The sequence below is a fragment of the Alligator sinensis genome, unplaced genomic scaffold, assembly GCF_000455745.1.
Source record: "Alligator sinensis unplaced genomic scaffold, ASM45574v1 scaffold989_1, whole genome shotgun sequence".
Lineage (NCBI taxonomy): Eukaryota > Metazoa > Chordata > Crocodylia > Alligatoridae > Alligator > Alligator sinensis.
The window spans coordinates 1,499,251-1,504,621 of record NW_005842266.1 but is presented as its reverse complement, the minus strand read 5'-3'; positions in this window follow the sequence as shown (position 1 = coordinate 1,504,621).

The window sequence follows — 5,371 nt, the reverse complement described above, 5'->3', positions numbered from 1 at the left end:
CCCCCGCATCGCTGGCAGTGCTGTGGCTGCCTGCAGGAGCTCCCCACTTGCCACCACCATGCTCCTGCCACCGACCATGCCGCCACCAACAGCGAGAGATTGCCATGCCCCGCCAGCCTCCAGGGGCATGCAGTGTTCATGTCTGCATGCATTCAGTCAGAGATGGTCTGTCTCAAAGAGCTTGCAACTTGGAGGTAGCAGAAAAACAGTAGCACTGACCAGGGAAGTAACCCAACAGGTCAGTGGCAGAGACAGAGACAAGAATCAAGGCGGAGTCTCCTGCATTCCAAATCAGTGCCTTGTCTGTTGGCTAACACTGCCTCACTGCATGTACAGTTGTATCCATTTAGGAGAGAAGATAACTTGGGTGGGGGTTCTGAAAGGTGTGGGTGATTCTACCAAACCCAGAGGCCTGTCGTAAGGATTAATCAATTACTGTTTGCAAAGTGCAGTGATATCCTTGGATTAAAGTCAGACATACATTGAGTGATCACTTCAGCAATATTCTTTTGAGTGCTAGAACTGGTCAACACAGCTTCAGCTGAATGCATCTTTTATTCCAACAAGAATAGCTCCTTAATTAAACAGAAATTTGGACACAATTTCCATATTTTATTAGAGGAGGGGAAAAAAAGCCCAGCCAATTTTTTTTAAAGAAAAATCCCCCAAAGCCAACTGTTTTTTTGGGGGGGGTGTTCCAGTTGCTGAACCTCGGCTCCCCCCTCCGACTGCATCTCTTCTGGTTTTATTTGGATGAGAACCTGAAAAAACTGATGACAATAGAAAGAGTTCTATTTTTATTCCTGTCAACATTTTTTTTGGCAAGGTAAAGGGTCATTTTGTGCCAGCTCTACTGAACATTGCTTTCTGAAATTAGTAAGGGTTGGTTTTGCAGAATATAAGTCTACTGCCATTGCAGAGTGCAGATTATTGACTCTGTAGGAAGTGGTAGGTAATTGCTGTTTGTGGGATACTCAAAAGGGGAAGATTTGAATAATTCACCTGATGTGCCGTCTATCTTGGTATCAAAACACTTACAAAGCAGCTATGGGAGATTGTCAAGGGCTGGTAATTATCATCCTCACAACAAACATCCTAAATTGTTCTGCTATAGAAAAAAGCCCCATCTTCTGCACTGTTGGCCAAATTCTGTTCTCACTTGCAGGGCAGCAACTCTCATTGGAACAACCCTCTGAACAGTCTCACCTTGGCAGTCCATGGGTAGTCGAATACTCATGTATTCCCGAACAGAGTCTTGTCCCTCTGCACAAACTCTATTCTAAGAGTGGTGGGGGGTAGATTCAGAGTGTGCAGGGGGATCATAAAGCTCAGCTGGCCTGAGAAATCTAATCAAGTGGCCATACTTGCAATAGTTTAATTTGATTATTTCATTTGGAACACGCAATTTGATCTTCCAGACTCTCCAGTGTTATGATTGTGGTTATTTATTTATTTATTCATTTTTGAGAAATATCCTACTATTTTGAGGGCTTTTTTTCTCTCCAAGTAATATTTATTCAGCCTTATTGATCAGTTTCTTCCTGGATATATACATGGGGACCATGTCCCTAGCTAGGATAAAAATGCAAGAGCTTTCACTCTTTCTGAGCCAGGGTGTACCACACTGGGCAGCTGCTGGTGCCAGGCAGACAGATGTCCCAAAAAGCTAGCTCTTCCTTGGAAACATTTGGCTTGGCCACTTTCAAGGAGAGAGTAAATTAGATAGCTGAGGGACCTGCCTCCACCCAGCAGGGTTTTGTTATTGTTAGACTGTTTGTCTAGTTAATCCATCCATGTATCTATCTTATCCATCCATTGTATGGCAGAATCAGAGTGACTTTTTTCAAACCCCTCATTTGTGAATTTCTGTTTCTTTTTTAAACCTTAGTAAAATGTTGTTGTTTGACAAATAATGAGCTTGGCTTACATTGGCCTCATACGTGGCTTATGCTGGAGATGACTAGTTCAAATTGAGAAACAAATTTTCCAGAGATATCCCTTTTCCAGCACTTAGAAATCCTCCTTTTCCTTCATACAGAGTACCTGCCATATGGCTGTGTTGGGGGGTGGGGGGGCAGGATAATCTTTACTGCTCTTCCAATTTTTCCAACCCTTATGTGAATACAGTTTCATCTCGTTGGTATTTCCAAGTGCAGCCTCTGCCTGATATATGTTCCTCTCCCTGTCTTTCACTAACAACTGTTTGGGTTGTTTGCAAATGCTAGGTTCTGCAACTCCCTGCCAAGCAACATCTGACAATGCTGTCATCGCTCTCAGGCAAAGCGTGCCTCCGCAGGTTGAGAAAGCATGCCAAACATTACATGTGTGGGTTGGCTATCTTACCCAGCTCAGGAAAAGCACTGGCTCAGTAGTTAGAAATCATAAAATTGGGAGAGAGAGACTGTAAGAGGTAACAGCTCATTAATTTGGTCCTGGAATGTGAAGTTGCTTCCAAAGAACCATTCCAAACACCAATGTGATCTTGAGAGGTGCTGCTGCTCGCTAGGGCAGATGCATTTTTTTAATAGGATGCCCTGTGCTGTGAGATTCATTATGACAGGGCTGGATCATGTGCCTGACATTAATCTTATACCAGCTAAAGCCCGCATTTTTTTAAAGTGTTATAACTCAAGACACAAAAATCTGCTACCGGCTCCAACTGGGCATGCTTGGGAAGAGAGATAAATTGTATCCTCTGGAATAAAAATCGAGGCTTGTGTTTATGGGTGAGCTTTATTAAAAGAATAACAAAACCTCGGACTGACCCATCACAGATAATACAGGGCCTGTATCTGCCCTCTTCAGGTTTGCAGGGTTCTGCCTTTCTCACAGGGAGCCACATTTACATGGGTGGGGAGCAAGGAGCTTCTCCTGGTGGGCAAGAATGTTAGAATCTGGCCTAAAAAGTTGTGCATACCATATTTATTTGCATACCTCATGCACCTTCCACCCGCAAAATAAGCCCTCCAGTATCGGAGTACATTTTGTAAACAGGGAAGGCAATTTTCTTTGCCAGAATACAAGGAGTGTCTTGTATTCTTGTATTCAATATTCAGTATTCAATATTCAGTATTCTTGTATTCAATACAGTATCTGGCAAAATGACTGCCAGCTTTTATCTCAGCAAGCAAGTGTGGGGAAGGAAGAATCCAGTGTTAACCAAGTACTAAATCAATGTGCAGTAACTACAAAGAAGTATTCTACCAGCAGTAAGAGAAAGACCATCGGGTCCTCTGATAAACATGGAGGGAAACCTAATAATGGGTGATGTAGAGAAGACTGAAGTATTTAATTTCTTTCTTAGTTCTGTCTTCATTAATAAAATCAGTTACCATATGACCAGTTGTGAAAGGCCCCCACCCGACTTACCTTGACACTGCAGTCCAGGTGGCCAGGCTGCAATTAAGTCATCCGGCACCATGCAACAGGAGGGAGCACCACTAGTTGGACCAGTGCCTGGACGCCACATGCCTAAAATGGGACCAGGGGCAGAGACAAAGGGCAGAGGCATCCAGGCACTGTAAATGGAGCCAGATGCTCTCTCCACTACTGGAAGAGGCCCAGCACCTCCCCCAAGGGCCAATGTGCCTGGAAAAGCATCACACATGCATTCTGTGGCTGAGGCATCCGGGGAAAATCCAGATGCAATCCCAATGACCAGCCAGAGGTTGGTTGCTTTCCCCAGAGCCAAAAGACCCAGGCAAACCCAGGAAGGCTCCGTCACCCACAGAGTACCAAGGACCTGACCAGACGTCAGTTCACCCAACGCAGCCAGCGAGCAGCACAGCACAAATGCAAATCCACTCCCTACCACAGACCAAGGACCGCACAGAAACCCACAGGTCAGGTGGCGCTGAGAGAGGGCATCCCAGTGGGCCCTGCAGGTACCAAATAAGGGGGAATCTCAGCACGAAGCCCCATTAACCCCACACACCCTGCCAGAGTGTCCAGAAGCTCAGAACACACTAATGAGGGACTGGTGGAGCTGCAAGCCTCATACAACCATGGCAGGGGGTGCCACAAGGCAGTGGCATACCTGGCCCAACGGCAGGATGGGGAGAACTCATGCCAGAAAGCCAGCTCACCAGGAAGTAAATTGAGCCTGAAAGTGGGTGAGAAAAGGGTGCACTGGGCACCCAATTAACCCATACTCAGAAGTGAACTCCTTGGCATGGGGGCATCACTGCCCTGCCCACTGCCCAGTCAGAGCTATTTAAGTTAAATTTTCAGTTGTGTTGGGATTTTTGGAAACTACAGAACAGTGGTAAGAACATGGCAGCATCCCTTCTCACTAGGTACCCAACACAGGAGAAAAAGCCCCTTTGTCATGACAGAGTGCTGCCAGGGTTGATTGTAACACCAAAGAGGAAAGGGGTGGGGTATAGGGGAGGAAGAGTCCCACAGAAGGTGCGCCAATAGCGCTGCCCCTGGGCCCCTAAAAGAACCACTGAGCACCACCTTCAGATGTATATCAGTGAATAACAAGTCGTGGCAGGCGAATAGGCCCAGGTACGACACAACCCAAGGCAGCAGTGCACACTCATCGGCCAATACGATGGGCATGAGCCTGTCACACCAGTACAACTAGTAGCAAGGAAAGAGGAGGAAATACCGCAATTAGTCTACCACGAAGAAAAGGTTACAGATTACTTGAAGAAGCTAGGTGTTTTCAAGCCAGCAAGGCCAGACAAGATACATCCTAAATACTCAAGGAGTTGACTAAGCTAATTTCAGAGCCATTGGCTATTATCTTTTAGAACGGATGGGCCACATCCACACGAGTGCGCACGTGCATTTTGCAGCATCTCAAAGGTCCACCATACTGGCATATGGGCATGCCCTGCTGCCTTGGGTTTTTGAGATGCCATAAAACACACCCTGCACATGTGATATGGCTCTCTGCATTGTGTATTTGTAGCACAGAGTCAAATTTAGATACTGGGAAATCCCAGTATCAAAAAAAGCACACTGAAAATAAGCAGGGCGGTGCTTGTGGCAGCAGTGTGTGCCACCTGAAACCAGAGCCTGGACAGCCAGAGCCACACTCCAACTTCCAGCCAGGCTCCACACACCTGGATCGCTGCTGCAAGAGCCCCAGGAGGCCTCCAGGACCCCAGATAAGGCTGTTGGGGCTAATCCAGGTGCTGGCCCCAGCCTACCATACCCCACCCAAGGCAATTTTCCCTATGCCAGAGTGCGCATACAGAGGCATTCCCCAGGGACAACTAGCAGTGGCACAAATATGCCACTGCTAGTTGGCACTGCTAGTTAGCAGTGGCACAAATATGTGCCACTGCTAATTGTGCCCAGGGAAACGCTCCTGCGTGCTTGTCTGCACACATCCGTGCAGGTCAGGTGTGATCCCTCATGA